The sequence below is a fragment of the Pholcus phalangioides genome, unplaced genomic scaffold (genome assembly GCF_987345545.1).
Source record: "Pholcus phalangioides strain wild (caught in Gottingen) unplaced genomic scaffold, Ppha-v1.0 ptg000017l_1, whole genome shotgun sequence".
NCBI classification, from domain to species: domain Eukaryota; kingdom Metazoa; phylum Arthropoda; class Arachnida; order Araneae; family Pholcidae; genus Pholcus; species Pholcus phalangioides.
Genome location: NW_028301610.1, coordinates 61,279,328 through 61,295,193, shown reverse-complemented (window position 1 = coordinate 61,295,193; position 15,866 = coordinate 61,279,328). Strand labels below are relative to the sequence as shown.

The window sequence follows — 15,866 nt, the reverse complement described above, 5'->3', positions numbered from 1 at the left end:
TTTCTGAAATGAATGTGTCCTTTCAAAAGTGTTTCATTCGTATCATAAACACGAGGAGTTTCGTGTACAGTGAATGCATACGCGAACACACATGACGAAATTGCTTTTGATCAAGCCTCAGTAACGCAGTTGGCAACGCGTCAGTTTCATAATCTCTGAACAGAGTAATATGAAGGTCCTGAGTTCGATCCTGAGCTGGGGCACAGTTTCTTACTTTTCTTATATATTTCTGAAATCAATGTGTTTTTTCAAGTGTTTGTGTCGCCTAATGGTCAACACGAGGTGTTTTCTATATACAACGAATGCATACATAATCACGCAACATGCTGAAATATATTTCTACGCATCTTCCTAAGGGCCATTGACACAGCGCGTCATTATCTTCATCTATCAATACAGATTAATGTGAAAGTCCTGAGTTTAGTTCTCGAGTCTGCGGCTCTCTCTCAATTTTCTTCTTTTCTATACATTTCTGAAATGAATGTCTCCTTTCAAAAGTATTTCATTCGTATCATTAACACGACGAGTTTCGTGTACAGTGAATGCATTCGCGAACACACATGAGGAAATTGGTTTTAATCAAGGCTCAGTAGCGCTGTTGGCAGCGCGTCAGTCTCATAATATCTGAACAGAGTAATCTGAAGCTCCTGAGTTCGATCCTCAGCTGGGGCACAGTTTCTTACTTTTCTTATATATTTCTGAAATCAATGTGTTTTTTCAAGTGTTTGTGTCGCCTAATGGTCAACAGGAGGTGTTTTCTATATACAACGAATGCATACATAATCACGCAACATGCTGAAATATATTTCTACGCATCTTCCTAAGGGCCATTGACACAGCGCGTCATTATCTTCATCTATCAATACAGATTAATGTGAAAGTCCTGAGTTTAGTTCTCGAGTCTGCGGCTCTCTCTCAATTTTCTTCTTTTCTATACATTTCTAAAATGAATGTCTCCTTTCAAAAGTGTTTCATTCGTATCATTAACACGACGAGTTTCGTGTACAGTGAATGCATTCGCGAACACACATGAGGAAATTGGTTTTAATCAAGCCTCAGTAGCGCTGTTGGCAGCGCGTCAGTCTCATAATCTCTGAACAGAGTAATATGAAGGTCCTGAGTTCGATCCTCAGCTGGGGCATAGTTTCTTACTTTTCTTATATATTTCTGAAATCAATATGTTTTTTCAAGTGTCTGTGTCGCCTAATGGTCAACACGAGGTGTTTTCTATATACAACGAATGCATACATAATCACGCAACATGCTGAAATATATTTCTACGCATCTTCCTAAGGGCCATTGACACTGCGCGTCATTATCTTCATCTATCAATACAGATTAATCTGAAAGTCCTCAGTTCAGTTCTCGAGTCTGCGGCTCTCTCTCAATTTTCTTCTTTTCTATACATTTCTGAAATGAATGTGTCCTTTCAAAAGTGTTTCATTGGTATCATTAACACGAGGAGTTTCGTGTACAGTGAATGCATACGCGAACACAGATGAGGAAATTGGTTTCGATCAAGCCTCAGTAGCGCAGTTGGCAGCGCGTCAGTCGCATAATCTCTGAACAGAGTAATCTGAAGGTCCTGAGTTCGATCCTCAGCTGGGGCACAGTTTCTAACTTTTCTTATATATTTCTGAAATCAATGTGTTTTTTCAAGTGTTTGTGTCGCGTAATGGTCAACACGAGGTGTTTTCTATATACAACGAATGCATACATAATCACGCAACATGCTGAAATATATTTCTACGCATCTTCCTAAGGGCCATTGACACAGCGCGTCATTATCTTCATCTATCAATACAGATTAATCTGAAAGTCCTGAGTTCAGTTCTCGAGTCTGCGGCTCTCTCTCAATTTTCTTCTTTTCTATACATTTCTGAAATGAATGTGTCCTTTCAAAAGTGTTTCATTCGTATCATTAACACGACGAGTTTCGTGTACAGTGAATGCATACGCGAACACAGATGAGGAAATTGGTTTCGATCAAGCCTCAGTAGCGCAGTTGGCAGCGCGTCAGTCGCATAATCTCTGAACAGAGTAATCTGAAGGTCCTGAGTTCGATCCTCAGCTGGGGCACAGTTTCTAACTTTTCTTATATATTTCTGAAATCAATGTGTTTTTTCAAGTGTTTGTGTCGCCTAATGGTCAACACGAGGTGTTTTCTATATACAACGAATGCATACATAATCACGCAACATGCTGAAATATATTTCTACGCATCTTCCTAAGGGCCATTGACACAGCGCGTCATTATCTTCATCTATCAATACAGATTAATGTGAAAGTCCTGAGTTTAGTTCTCGAGTCTGCGGCTCTCTCTCAATTTTCTTCTTTTCTATACATTTCTGAAATGAATGTCTCCTTTCAAAAGTGTTTCATTCGTATCATTAACACGACGAGTTTCGTGTACAGTGAATGCATTCGCGAACACACATGAGGAAATTGGTTTTAATCAAGCCTCAGTAGCGCTGTTGGCAGCGCGTCAGTCTCATAATATCTGAACAGAGTAATCTGAAGGTCCTGAGTTCGATCCTCAGCTGGGGCACAGTTTCTTACTTTTCTTATATATTTCTGAAATCAATGTGTTTTTTCAAGTGTTTGTGTCGCCTAATGGTCAACAGGAGGTGTTTTCTATATACAACGAATGCATACATAATCACGCAACATGCTGAAATATATTTCTACGCATCTTCCTAAGGGCCATTGACACAGCGCGTCATTATCTTCATCTATCAATACAGATTAATGTGAAAGTCCTGAGTTTAGTTCTCGAGTCTGCGGCTCTCTCTCAATTTTCTTCTTTTCTATACATTTCTAAAATGAATGTCTCCTTTCAAAAGTGTTTCATTCGTATCATTAACACGACGAGTTTCGTGTACAGTGAATGCATTCGCGAACACACATGAGGAAATTGGTTTTAATCAAGCCTCAGTAGCGCTGTTGGCAGCGCGTCAGTCTCATAATCTCTGAACAGAGTAATATGAAGGTCCTGAGTTCGATCCTCAGCTGGGGCATAGTTTCTTACATTTCTTATATATTTCTGAAATCAATATGTTTTTTCAAGTGTCTGTGTCGCCTAATGGTCAACACGAGGTGTTTTCTATATACAACGAATGCATACATAATCACGCAACATGCTGAAATATATTTCTACGCATCTTCCTAAGGGCCATTGACACTGCGCGTCATTATCTTCATCTATCAATACAGATTAATCTGAAAGTCCTCAGTTCAGTTCTCGAGTCTGCGGCTCTCTCTCAATTTTCTTCTTTTCTATACATTTCTGAAATGAATGTGTCCTTTCAAAAGTGTTTCATTGGTATCATTAACACGAGGAGTTTCGTGTACAGGGAATGCATACGCGAACACAGATGAGGAAATTGGTTTCGATCAAGCCTCAGTAGCGCAGTTGGCAGCGCGTCAGTCGCATAATCTCTGAACAGAGTAATCTGAAGGTCCTGAGTTCGATCCTCAGCTGGGGCACAGTTTCTAACTTTTCTTATATATTTCTGAAATCAATGTGTTTTTTCAAGTGTTTGTGTCGCGTAAAGGTCAACACGAGGTGTTTTCTATATACAACGAATGCATACATAATCACGCAACATGCTGAAATATATTTCTACGCATCTTCCTAAGGGCCATTGACACAGCGCGTCATTATCTTCATCTATCAATACAGATTAATCTGAAAGTCCTGAGTTCAGTTCTCGAGTCTGCGGCTCTCTCTCAATTTTCTTCTTTTCTATACATTTCTGAAATGAATGTGTCCTTTCAAAAGTGTTTCATTCGTATCATTAACACGACGAGTTTCGTGTACAGTGAATGCATACGCGAACACACATGAGGAAATTGGTTTCGATCAAGCCTCAGTAGCGCAGTTGGCAGCGCGTCAGTCTCATAATCTCTGAACAGAGTAATCTGATGGTCCTGAGTTCGATCCTCAGCTGGGGCACAGTTTCTAACTTTTCTTATATATTTCTGAAATCAATATGTTTTTTCAAGTGTTTGTGTCGCCTAATGGTCAACACGAGGTGTTTTCTATATACAACGAATGCATACATAATCACGCAACATGCTGAAATATATTTCTACGCATCTTCCTAAGGGCCATTGACACAGCGCGTCATTATCTTCATCTATCAATACAGATTAATCTGAAAGTCCTGAGTTCAGTTCTTGTATCTGCGGCTCTCTCTCAATTTTCTTCTTTTCTATACATTTCTGAAATGAATGTGTCCTTTCAAAAGTGTTTCATTGGTATCATTAACACGAGGAGTTTCGTGTACAGTGAATGCATACGCGAACACACGTGAGGAAATTAGTTTCGATCAAGCCTCAGCAGCGCAGTTGGCAGCGCGTCAGTCTCATAATCTTTGAACAGAGTAATATGAAGGTCCTGAGTTCAATCCTCAGCTGAGGCACAGTTTCTTACTTTTCTTATATATTTCTGAAATCAATGTATTTTTTCAAGTGTTTGTGTCGCCTAATGGTCAACACGAGGTGTTTTCTATATACAACGAATGCATACATAATCACGCAACATGCTGAAATATATTTCTACGCATCTTCCTAAGGGCCATTGACACAGCGCGTCATTATCTTCATCTATCAATACAGATTAATCTGAAAGTCCTGAGTTCAGTTCTTGTATCTGCGGCTCTCTCTCAATTTTCTTCTTTTCTATACATTTCTGAAATGAATGTGTCCTTTCAAAAGTGTTTCATTGGTATCATTAACACGAGGAGTTTCGTGTACAGTGAATGCATACGCGAACACACGTGAGGAAATTGGTTTCAATCAAGCCTCAGTAGCGCAGTTGGCAGCGCGTCAGTCTCATAATCTTTGAACAGAGTAATCTGAAGGTCCTGAGTTCGATCCTCAGCTGGGGCACAGTTTCTAACTTTTCTTATATATTTCTGAAATCAATGTGTTTTTTCAAGTGTTTGTGTCGCGTAATGGTCAACACGAGGTGTTTTCTATATACAACGAATGCATACATAATCACGCAACATGCTGAAATATATTTCTACGCATCTTCCTAAGGGCCATTGACACAGCGCGTCATTATCTTCATCTATCAATACAGATTAATCTGAAAGTCCTGAGTTCAGTTCTCGAGTCTGCGGCACTCTCTCAATTTTCTTCTTTTCTATACATTTCTGAAATGAATGTGTCCTTTCAAAAGTGTTCCATTGGTATCATTAACACGAGGAGTTTCGTGTACAGTGAATGCATACGCGAACACACATGAGGAAATTGGTTTCGATCAAGCCTCAGTAGCGCAGTTGGCAGCGCGTCAGTCTCATAATCTCTGAACAGAGTAATCTGAAGGTCCTGAGTTCGATCCTCAGCTGGGGCACAGTTTCTAACTTTTCTTATATATTTCTGAAATCAATGTGTTTTTTCAAGTGTTAGTGTCGCCTAATGGTCAACACGAGGTGTTTTCTATATACAACGAATGCATACATAATCACGCAACATGCTGAAATATATTTCCATGCATCTTCCTGAGGGCCATTGACGCAGCGCGTCATTATCTTCATCTATCAATACAGATTAATCTGAAAGTCCTGAGTTCAGTTCTCGAGTCTGCGGCTCTCTCTCAATTTTCTTCTTTTCTATACATTTCTGAAATGAATGTGTCCTTTCAAATGTGTTTCATTGGTATCATTAACACGAGGAGTTTCGTGTACAGTGAATGCATACGCGAACAGACATGAGGAAATTGGTTTTGATCAAGCCTCAGTAGCGCAGTTGGCAGCGCGTCAGTCTCATAATCTCTGAACAGAGTAATCTGAAGGTCCTGAGTTCGATCCTCAGCTGGGGCACAGTTTCTAACTTTTCTTATATATTTCTGAAATCAATGTGTTTTTTCAAGTGTTTGTGTCGCCTAATGGTCAACACGAGGTGTTTTCTATATACAACGAATTCATACATAATCACGCAACGTGCTGAAATATATTTCTAGCATCTTCCTAAGGGCCATTGACACAGCGCGTCATTATCTTCATCTATCAATACAGATTAATCTGAAAGTCCTGAGTTCAGTTCTCGAGTCTGCGGTTCTCTCAATATTTTCTTCTTTTCTATACATTTCTGAAATGAATGTGTCCTTTCAAAAGTGTTTCATTCGTATCATTAACACGACGAGTTTCGTGTACAGTGAATGCATACGCGAACACACATGAGGAAATTGGTTTTAATCAAGCCTCAGTAGCGCAGTTGGCAGCGCGCCAGTCTCATAATCTCTGAACAGAGTAATCTGAAGGTCCTGCGTTCGATCCTCAGCTGGGGCACAGTTTCTAACTTTTCTTATATATTTCTGAAATCAATGTGTTTTTTCAAGTGTTAGTGTCGCCTAATGGTCAACACGAGGTGTTTTCTATATACAACGAATGCATACATAATCACGCAACATGCTGAAATATATTTCCATGCATCTTCCTAAGGGCCATTGACGCAGCGCGTCATTATCTTCATCTATCAATACAGATTAATCTGAAAGTCCTGAGTTCAGTTCTCGAGTCTGCGGCTCTCTCTCAATTTTCTTCTTTTCTATACATTTCTGAAATGAATGTGTCCTTTCAAATGTGTTTCATTGGTATCATTAAGACGAGGAGTTTCGTGTACAGTGAATGCATACGCGAACAGACATGAGGAAATTGGTTTTGATCAAGCCTCAGTAGCGCAGTTGGCAGCGCGTCAGTCTCATAATCTCTGAACAGAGTAATCTGAAGGTCCTGAGTTCGATCCTCAGCTGGGGCACAGTTTCTAACTTTTCTTATATATTTCTGAAATCAATGTGTTTTTTCAAGTGTTTGTGTCGCCTAATGGTCAACACGAGGTGTTTTCTATATACAACGAATTCATACATAATCACGCAACATGCTGAAATATATTTCTAGCATCTTCCTAAGGGCCATTGACACAGCGCGTCATTATCTTCATCTATCAATACAGATTAATCTGAAAGTCCTGAGTTCAGTTCTCGAGTCTGCGGTTCTCTCAATATTTTCTTCTTTTCTATACATTTCTGAAATGAATGTGTCCTTTCAAAAGTGTTTCATTCGTATCATTAACACGACGAGTTTCGTGTACAGTGAATGCATACGCGAACACACATGAGGAAATTGGTTTTAATCAAGCCTCAGTAGCGCAGTTGGCAGCGCGTCAGTCTCATAATCTCTGAACAGAGTAATCTGAAGGTCCTGTGTTCGATCCTCAGCTGGGGCACAGTTTCTAACTTTTCTTATATATTTCTGAAATCAATGTGTTTTTTCAAGTGTTTGTGTCGCCTAATGGTCAACACGAGGTGTTTTCTATATACAACGAATTCATACATAATCACGCAACATGCTGAAATATATTTCTAACATCTTCCTAAGGGCCATTGACAAAGCGCGTCATTATCTTCATCTATCAATACAGATTAATCTGAAAGTCCTGAGTTCAGTTCTTGTATCTGCGGCTCTCTCTCAATTTTCTTCTTTTCTATACATTTCTGAAATGAATGTGTCCTTTCCAAAGTGTTTCATTCTTATCATAAACACGAGGAGTTTCGTGTACAGTGAATGCATACGTGAACACACATGGGGAAATTGGTTCCGATCAAGCCTCAGTAGCACTGTTGACGACGCGTCAGTCTCATAATCTCTGAACAGAGTAATATGAAGGTCCTGAGTTCGATCCTCAGCTGGGGCACAGTTTCTTACTTTTCTTATATATTTCTGAAATCAATGTGTTTTTTCAAGTGTTTGTGTCGCCTAATGGTCAACACGAGGTGTTTTCTATATACAACGAATGCATACATAATCACGCAACATGCTGAAATATATTTCTACGCATCTTCCTAAGGGCCATTGACACAGCGCGTCATTATCTTCATCTATCAATACAGATTAATCTGAAAGTCCTGAGTTCAGTTCTCGAGTCTGCGGCTCTCTCTCAATTTTCTTCTTTTCTATACATTTCTGAAATGAATGTGTCCTTTCAAAAGTGTTTCATTCGTATCATTAACACGACGAGTTTCGTGTACAGTGAATGCATACGCGAACACACATGAGGAAATTGGTTTCGATCAAGCCTCAGTAGCGCAGTTGGCAGCGCGTCAGTCTCATAATCTCTGAACAGAGTAATCTGAAGGTCCTGAGTTCGATCCTCAGCTGGGGCACAGTTTCTAACTTTTCTTATATATTTCTGAAATCAATATGTTTTTTCAAGTGTTTGTGTCGCCTAATGGTCAACACGAGGTGTTTTCTATATACAACGAATGCATACATAATCACGCAACATGCTGAAATATATTTCTACGCATCTTCCTAAGGGCCATTGACACAGCGCGTCATTATCTTCATCTATCAATACAGATTAATCTGAAAGTCCTGAGTTCAGTTCTTGTATCTGCGGCTCTCTCTCAATTTTCTTCTTTTCTATACATTTCTGAAATGAATGTGTCCTTTCAAAAGTGTTTCATTGGTATCATTAACACGAGGAGTTTCGTGTACAGTGAATGCATACGCGAACACACGTGAGGAAATTAGTTTCGATCAAGCCTCAGCAGCGCAGTTGGCAGCGCGTCAGTCTCATAATCTTTGAACAGAGTAATATGAAGGTCCTGAGTTCAATCCTCAGCTGAGGCACAGTTTCTTACTTTTCTTATATATTTCTGAAATCAATGTGTTTTTTCAAGTGTTTGTGTCGCCTAATGGTCAACACGAGGTGTTTTCTATATACAACGAATGCATACATAATCACGCAACATGCTGAAATATATTTCTACGCATCTTCCTAAGGGCCATTGACACAGCGCGTCATTATCTTCATCTATCAATACAGATTAATTTGAAAGTCCTGAGTTCAGTTCTTGTATCTGCGGCTCTCTCTCAATTTTCTTCTTTTCTATACATTTCTGAAATGAATGTGTCCTTTCAAAAGTGTTTCATTGGTATCATTAACACGAGGAGTTTCGTGTACAGTGAATGCATACGCGAACACACGTGAGGAAATTGGTTTCAATCAAGCCTCAGTAGCGCAGTTGGCAGCGCGTCAGTCTCATAATCTTTGAACAGAGTAATCTGAAGGTCCTGAGTTCGATCCTCAGCTGGGGCACAGTTTCTAACTTTTCTTATATATTTCTGAAATCAATGTGTTTTTTCAAGTGTTTGTGTCGCGTAATGGTCAACACGAGGTGTTTTCTATATACAACGAATGCATACATAATCACGCAACATGCTGAAATATATTTCTACGCATCTTCCTAAGGGCCATTGACACAGCGCGTCATTATCTTCATCTATCAATACAGATTAATCTGAAAGTCCTGAGTTCAGTTCTCGAGTCTGCGGCACTCTCTCAATTTTCTTCTTTTCTATACATTTCTGAAATGAATGTGTCCTTTCAAAAGTGTTCCATTGGTATCATTAACACGAGGAGTTTCGTGTACAGTGAATGCATACGCGAACACACATGAGGAAATTGGTTTCGATCAAGCCTCAGTAGCGCAGTTGGCAGCGCGTCAGTCTCATAATCTCTGAACAGAGTAATCTGAAGGTCCTGAGTTCGATCCTGAGCTGGGGCACAGTTTCTAACTTTTCTTATATATTTCTGAAATCAATGTGTTTTTTCAAGTGTTTGTGTCGCCTAATGGTCAACACGAGGTGTTTTCTATATACAACGAATGCATACATAATCACGCAACATGCTGAAATATATTTCCATGCATCTTCCTGAGGGCCATTGACGCAGCGCGTCATTATCTTCATCTATCAATACAGATTAATCTGAAAGTCCTGAGTTCAGTTCTCGAGTCTGCGGCTCTCTCTCAATTTTCTTCTTTTCTATACATTTCTGAAATGAATGTGTCCTTTCAAATGTGTTTCATTGGTATCATTAACACGAGGAGTTTCGTGTACAGTGAATGCATACGCGAACACACATGAGGAAATTGGTTTCGATCAAGCCTCAGTAGCGCAGTTGGCAGCGCGTCAGTCTCATAATCTCTGAACAGAGTAATCTGAAGGTCCTGAGTTCGATCCTCAGCTGGGGCACAGTTTCTAACTTTTCTTATATATTTCTGAAATCAATGTGTTTTTTCAAGTGTTAGTGTCGCCTAATGGTCAACACGAGGTGTTTTCTATATACAACGAATGCATACATAATCACGCAACATGCTGAAATATATTTCCATGCATCTTCCTAAGGGCCATTGACGCAGCGCGTCATTATCTTCATCTATCAATACAGATTAATCTGAAAGTCCTGAGTTCAGTTCTCGAGTCTGCGGCTCTCTCTCAATTTTCTTCTTTTCTATACATTTCTGAAATGAATGTGTCCTTTCAAATGTGTTTCATTGGTATCATTAACACGAGGAGTTTCGTGTACAGTGAATGCATACGCGAACAGACATGAGGAAATTGGTTTTGATCAAGCCTCAGTAGCGCAGTTGGCAGCGCGTCAGTCTCATAATCTCTGAACAGAGTAATCTGAAGGTCCTGAGTTCGATCCTCAGCTGGGGCACAGTTTCTAACTTTTCTTATATATTTCTGAAATCAATGTGTTTTTTCAAGTGTTTGTGTCGCCTAATGGTCAACACGAGGTGTTTTCTATATACAACGAATTCATACATAATCACGCAACGTGCTGAAATATATTTCTAGCATCTTCCTAAGGGCCATTGACACAGCGCGTCATTATCTTCATCTATCAATACAGATTAATCTGAAAGTCCTGAGTTCAGTTCTCGAGTCTGCGGTTCTCTCAATATTTTCTTCTTTTCTATACATTTCTGAAATGAATGTGTCCTTTCAAAAGTGTTTCATTCGTATCATTAACACGACGAGTTTCGTGTACAGTGAATGCATACGCGAACACACATGAGGAAATTGGTTTTAATCAAGCCTCAGTAGCGCAGTTGGCAGCGCGCCAGTCTCATAATCTCTGAACAGAGTAATCTGAAGGTCCTGAGTTCGATCCTCAGCTGGGGCACAGTTTCTAACTTTTCTTATATATTTCTGAAATCAATGTGTTTTTTCAAGTGTTTGTGTCGCCTAATGGTCAACACGAGGTGTTTTCTATATACAACGAATTCATACATAATCACGCAACATGCTGAAATATATTTCTAACATCTTCCTAAGGGCCATTGACAAAGCGCGTCATTATCTTCATCTATCAATACAGATTAATCTGAAAGTCCTGAGTTCAGTTCTTGTATCTGCGGCTCTCTCTCAATTTTCTTCTTTTCTATACATTTCTGAAATGAATGTGTCCTTTCCAAAGTGTTTCATTCTTATCATAAACACGAGGAGTTTCGTGTACAGTGAATGCATACGTGAACACACATGGGGAAATTGGTTCCGATCAAGCCTCAGTAGCGCTGTTGACGACGCGTCAGTCTCATAATCTCTGAACAGAGTAATATGAAGGTCCTGAGTTCGATCCTCAGCTGGGGCACAGTTTCTTACTTTTCTTATATATTTCTGAAATCAATGTGTTTTTTCAAGTGTTTGTGTCGCCTAATGGTCAACACGAGGTGTTTTCTATATACAACGAATGCATACATAATCACGCAACATGCTGAAATATATTTCTACGCATCTTCCTAAGGGCCATTGACACAGCGCGTCATTATCTTCATCTATCAATACAGATTAATCTGAAAGTCCTGAGTTCAGTTCTCGAGTCTGCGGCACTCTCTCAATTTTCTTCTTTTCTATACATTTCTGAAATGAATGTGTCCTTTCAAAAGTGTTTCATTGGTATCATTAACACGACGAGTTTCGTGTACAGTGAATGCATACGCGAACACACATGAGGAAATTGGTTTTAATCAAGCCTCAGTAGCACAGTTGGCAGCGCGTCAGTCTCATAATCTCTGAACAGAGTAATCTGAAGGTCCTGAGTTCGATCCTCAGCTGGGGCACAGTTTCTAACTTTTCTTATATATTTCTGAAATCAATGTGTTTTTTCAAGTGTTTGTGTCGCCTAATGGTCAACACGAGGTGTTTTCTATATACAACTAATTCATACATAATCACGCAACATGCTGAAATATATTTCTAGCATCTGCCTAAGGGCCATTGACACAGCGCGTCATTATCTTCATCTATCAATACAGATTAATCTGAAAGTCCTGAGTTCAGTTCTCGAGTCTGCGGTTCTCTCAATATTTTCTTCTTTTCTATACATTTCTGAAATGAATGTGTCCTTTCAAAAGTGTTTCATTCGTATCATAAACACGACGAGTTTCGTGTACAGTGAATGCATACGCGAACACACATGAGGAAATTGGTTTTAATCAATCCTCAGTAGCCCAGTTGGCAGCGCGTCAGTCTCATAATCTCTGAACAGAGTAATCTGAAGGTCCTGAGTTCGATCCTCAGCTGGGGCACAGTTTCTAACTTCTCTTATATATTTCTGAAATCAATGTGTTTTTTCAAGTGTTAGTGTCGCCTAATGGTCAACACGAGGTGTTTTCTATATACAACGAATGCATACATAATCACGCAACATGCTGAAATATATTTCCATGCATCTTCCTAAGGGCCATTGACGCAGCGCGTCATTATCTTCATCTATCAATATAGATTAATCTGAAAGTCCTGAGTTCAGTTCTTGTATCTGCGGCGCTCTCTCAATTTTCTACTTTTCTATACATTTCTGAAATGAATGTGTCCTTTCAAAAGTGTTTCATTGGTATCATTAACACGAGGAGTTTCGTGTACAGTGAATGCATACGCGAACACACATGAGGAAATTGGTTTCGATCAAGCCTCAGTAGCGCAGTTGGCAGCTCGTCAGTCTCATAATCTCTGAACAGAGTAATCTGAAGGTCCTGAGTTCGATCCTCAGCTGGGGCACAGTTTCTAACTTTTCTTATATATTTCTGAAATCAATGTGTTTTTTCAAGTGTTTGTGTCGCCTAATGGTCAACACGAGGTGTTTTCTATATACAACGAATTCATACATAATCACGCAACATGCTGAAATATATTTCTAACATCTTCCTAAGGGCCATTGACAAAGCGCGTCATTATCTTCATCTATCAATACAGATTAATCTGAAAGTCCTGAGTTCAGTTCTCGAGTCTGCGGTTCTCTCAATATTTTCTTCTTTTCTATACATTTCTGAAATGAATGTGTCCTTTCAAAAGTGTTTCATTCGTATCATTAACACGACGAGTTTCGTGTACAGTGAATGCATACGCGAACACACATGAGGAAATTTGTTTTAATCAAGCCTCAGTAGCGCGGTTGGCAGCGCGTCAATCTCATAATCTCTGAACAGAGTAATCTGAAGGTCCTGAGTTCGATCCTCAGCTGGGGCACAGTTTCTAACTTTTCTTATATATTTCTGAAATCAATGTGTTTTTTCAAGTGTTAGTGTCGCCTAATGGTCAACACGAGGTGTTTTCTATATACAACGAATGCATACATAATCACGCAACATGCTGAAATATATTTCCATGCATCTTCCTAAGGGCCATTGACGCAGCGCGTCATTATCTTCATCTATCAATACAGATTAATCTGAAAGTCCTGAGTTCAGTTCTCGAGTCTGCGGCTCTCTCTCAATTTTCTTCTTTTCTATAAATTTCTGAAATGAATGTGTCCTTTCAAATGTGTTTCATTGGTATCATTAACACGAGGAGTTTCGTGTACAGTGAATGCATACGCGAACAGACATGAGGAAATTGGTTTCGATCAAGCCTAAGTAGCGCAGTTGGCAGCGCGTCAGTCTCATAATCTCTGAACAGAGTAATCTGAAGGTCCTGAGTTCGATCCTCAGCTGGGGCACAGATTCTAACTTTTCTTATATATTTCTGAAATCAATGTGTTTTTTCAAGTGTTTGTGTCGCCTAATGGTCAACACGAGGTGTTTTCTATATACAACGAATTCATACATAATCACGCAACATGCTGAAATATATTTCTAACATCTTCCTAAGGGCCATTGACAAAGCGCGTCATTATCTTCATCTATCAATACAGATTAATCTGAAAGTCCTGAGTTCAGTTCTTGTATCTGCGGCTCTCTCTCAATTTTCTTCTTTTCTATACATTTCTGAAATGAATGTGTCCTTTCCAAAGTGTTTCATTCTTATCATAAACACGAGGAGTTTCGTGTACAGTGAATGCATACGTGAACATACATGGGGAAATTGGTTCCGATCAAGCCTCAGTAGCGCTGTTGACGACGCGTCAGTCTCATAATCTCTGAACAGAGTAATATGAAGGTCCTGAGTTCGATCCTCAGCTGGGGCACAGTTTCTTACTTTTCTTATATATTTCTGAAATCAATGTGTTTTTTCAAGTGTTTGTGTCGCCTAATGGTCAACACGAGGTGTTTTCTATATACAACGAATGCATACATAATCACGCAACATGCTGAAATATATTTCTACGCATCTTCCTAAGGGCCATTGACACAGCGCGTCATTATCTTCATCTATCAATACAGATTAATCTGAAAGTCCTGAGTTCAGTTCTCGAGTCTGCGGCACTCTCTCAATTTTCTTCTTTTCTATACATTTCTGAAATGAATGTGTCCTTTCAAAAGTGTTTCATTGGTATCATTAACACGACGAGTTTCGTGTACAGTGAATGCATACGCGAACACACATGAGGAAATTGGTTTTAATCAAGCCTCAGTAGCACAGTTGGCAGCGCGTCAGTCTCATAATCTCTGAACAGAGTAATCTGAAGGTCCTGAGTTCGATCCTCAGCTGGGGCACAGTTTCTAACTTTTCTTATATATTTCTGAAATCAATGTGTTTTTTCAAGTGTTTGTGTCGCCTAATGGTCAACACGAGGTGTTTTCTATATACAACTAATTCATACATAATCACGCAACATGCTGAAATATATTTCTAGCATCTGCCTAAGGGCCATTGACACAGCGCGTCATTATCTTCATCTATCAATACAGATTAATCTGAAAGTCCTGAGTTCAGTTCTCGAGTCTGCGGTTCTCTCAATATTTTCTTCTTTTCTATACATTTCTGAAATGAATGTGTCCTTTCAAAAGTGTTTCATTCGTATCATAAACACGACGAGTTTCGTGTACAGTGAATGCATACGCGAACACACATGAGGAAATTGGTTTTAATCAATCCTCAGTAGCGCAGTTGGCAGCGCGTCAGTCTCATAATCTCTGAACAGAGTAATCTGAAGGTCCTGAGTTCGATCCTCAGCTGGGGCACAGTTTCTAACTTTTCTTATATATTTCTGAAATCAATGTGTTTTTTCAAGTGTTAGTGTCGCCTAATGGTCAACACGAGGTGTTTTCTATATACAACGAATGCATACATAATCACGCAACATGCTGAAATATATTTCCATGCATCTTCCTAAGGGCCATTGACGCAGCGCGTCATTATCTTCATCTATCAATACAGATTAATCTGAAAGTCCTGAGTTCAGTTCTTGTATCTGCGGCTCTCTCTCAATTTTCTACTTTTCTATACATTTCTGAAATGAATGTGTCCTTTCAAAAGTGTTTCATTGGTATCATTAACACGAGGAGTTTCGTGTACAGTGAATGCATACGCGAACACACGTGAGGAAATTGGTTTCAATCAAGCCTCAGTAGCGCAGTTGGCAGCGCGTCAGTCTCATAATCTTTGAACAGAGTAATCTGAAGGTCCTGAGTTCGATCCTCAGCTGGGGCACAGTTTCTAACTTTTCTTATATATTTCTGAAATCAATGTGTTTTTTCAAGTGTTTGTGTCGCGTAATGGTCAACACGAGGTGTTTTCTATATACAACGAATGCATACATAATCACGCAACATGCTGAAATATATTTCTACGCATCTTCCTAAGGGCCATTGACACAGCGCGTCATTATCTTCATCTATCAATACA

General features: G+C 39.4%; 18 non-coding genes across 18 annotated transcripts; all 18 read left to right on the top strand.

The window, feature by feature from the left end:
• The first annotated feature begins 1,521 nt into the window (after window positions 1-1,521).
• Window positions 1,522-1,610, top strand: TRNAM-CAU (transfer RNA methionine (anticodon CAU)). The gene is given in 2 exon segments: window positions 1,522-1,558; window positions 1,575-1,610. It is a non-coding gene; the product is annotated as a tRNA-Met (tRNA).
• Window positions 1,611-1,990: 380 nt separating this feature from the next.
• TRNAM-CAU (transfer RNA methionine (anticodon CAU)) lies at window positions 1,991-2,079 on the top strand. Its single transcript is given in 2 exon segments — window positions 1,991-2,027; window positions 2,044-2,079. It is a non-coding gene; the product is annotated as a tRNA-Met (tRNA).
• Window positions 2,080-3,397: 1,318 nt separating this feature from the next.
• TRNAM-CAU (transfer RNA methionine (anticodon CAU)) lies at window positions 3,398-3,486 on the top strand. The gene is given in 2 exon segments: window positions 3,398-3,434; window positions 3,451-3,486. It is a non-coding gene; the product is annotated as a tRNA-Met (tRNA).
• Window positions 3,487-3,866: 380 nt separating this feature from the next.
• Window positions 3,867-3,955, top strand: TRNAM-CAU (transfer RNA methionine (anticodon CAU)). Its single transcript is given in 2 exon segments — window positions 3,867-3,903; window positions 3,920-3,955. It is a non-coding gene; the product is annotated as a tRNA-Met (tRNA).
• An 849-nt stretch (window positions 3,956-4,804) lies between these two features.
• Window positions 4,805-4,893, top strand: TRNAM-CAU (transfer RNA methionine (anticodon CAU)). Its single transcript is given in 2 exon segments — window positions 4,805-4,841; window positions 4,858-4,893. It is a non-coding gene; the product is annotated as a tRNA-Met (tRNA).
• Window positions 4,894-5,273: 380 nt separating this feature from the next.
• TRNAM-CAU (transfer RNA methionine (anticodon CAU)) lies at window positions 5,274-5,362 on the top strand. Its single transcript is given in 2 exon segments — window positions 5,274-5,310; window positions 5,327-5,362. It is a non-coding gene; the product is annotated as a tRNA-Met (tRNA).
• Window positions 5,363-5,742: 380 nt separating this feature from the next.
• Window positions 5,743-5,831, top strand: TRNAM-CAU (transfer RNA methionine (anticodon CAU)). Its single transcript is given in 2 exon segments — window positions 5,743-5,779; window positions 5,796-5,831. It is a non-coding gene; the product is annotated as a tRNA-Met (tRNA).
• Window positions 5,832-6,679: 848 nt separating this feature from the next.
• On the top strand, window positions 6,680-6,768 carry TRNAM-CAU (transfer RNA methionine (anticodon CAU)). The gene is given in 2 exon segments: window positions 6,680-6,716; window positions 6,733-6,768. It is a non-coding gene; the product is annotated as a tRNA-Met (tRNA).
• Window positions 6,769-8,084: 1,316 nt separating this feature from the next.
• Window positions 8,085-8,173, top strand: TRNAM-CAU (transfer RNA methionine (anticodon CAU)). The gene is given in 2 exon segments: window positions 8,085-8,121; window positions 8,138-8,173. It is a non-coding gene; the product is annotated as a tRNA-Met (tRNA).
• Window positions 8,174-9,022: 849 nt separating this feature from the next.
• On the top strand, window positions 9,023-9,111 carry TRNAM-CAU (transfer RNA methionine (anticodon CAU)). Its single transcript is given in 2 exon segments — window positions 9,023-9,059; window positions 9,076-9,111. It is a non-coding gene; the product is annotated as a tRNA-Met (tRNA).
• Window positions 9,112-9,960: 849 nt separating this feature from the next.
• Window positions 9,961-10,049, top strand: TRNAM-CAU (transfer RNA methionine (anticodon CAU)). Its single transcript is given in 2 exon segments — window positions 9,961-9,997; window positions 10,014-10,049. It is a non-coding gene; the product is annotated as a tRNA-Met (tRNA).
• Window positions 10,050-10,429: 380 nt separating this feature from the next.
• On the top strand, window positions 10,430-10,518 carry TRNAM-CAU (transfer RNA methionine (anticodon CAU)). Its single transcript is given in 2 exon segments — window positions 10,430-10,466; window positions 10,483-10,518. It is a non-coding gene; the product is annotated as a tRNA-Met (tRNA).
• Window positions 10,519-10,897: 379 nt separating this feature from the next.
• On the top strand, window positions 10,898-10,986 carry TRNAM-CAU (transfer RNA methionine (anticodon CAU)). Its single transcript is given in 2 exon segments — window positions 10,898-10,934; window positions 10,951-10,986. It is a non-coding gene; the product is annotated as a tRNA-Met (tRNA).
• Window positions 10,987-11,834: 848 nt separating this feature from the next.
• Window positions 11,835-11,923, top strand: TRNAM-CAU (transfer RNA methionine (anticodon CAU)). Its single transcript is given in 2 exon segments — window positions 11,835-11,871; window positions 11,888-11,923. It is a non-coding gene; the product is annotated as a tRNA-Met (tRNA).
• Window positions 11,924-12,771: 848 nt separating this feature from the next.
• TRNAM-CAU (transfer RNA methionine (anticodon CAU)) lies at window positions 12,772-12,860 on the top strand. Its single transcript is given in 2 exon segments — window positions 12,772-12,808; window positions 12,825-12,860. It is a non-coding gene; the product is annotated as a tRNA-Met (tRNA).
• Window positions 12,861-13,708: 848 nt separating this feature from the next.
• On the top strand, window positions 13,709-13,797 carry TRNAM-CAU (transfer RNA methionine (anticodon CAU)). The gene is given in 2 exon segments: window positions 13,709-13,745; window positions 13,762-13,797. It is a non-coding gene; the product is annotated as a tRNA-Met (tRNA).
• An 848-nt stretch (window positions 13,798-14,645) lies between these two features.
• On the top strand, window positions 14,646-14,734 carry TRNAM-CAU (transfer RNA methionine (anticodon CAU)). Its single transcript is given in 2 exon segments — window positions 14,646-14,682; window positions 14,699-14,734. It is a non-coding gene; the product is annotated as a tRNA-Met (tRNA).
• An 848-nt stretch (window positions 14,735-15,582) lies between these two features.
• On the top strand, window positions 15,583-15,671 carry TRNAM-CAU (transfer RNA methionine (anticodon CAU)). Its single transcript is given in 2 exon segments — window positions 15,583-15,619; window positions 15,636-15,671. It is a non-coding gene; the product is annotated as a tRNA-Met (tRNA).
• The last annotated feature ends 195 nt before the right edge of the window (window positions 15,672-15,866 follow it).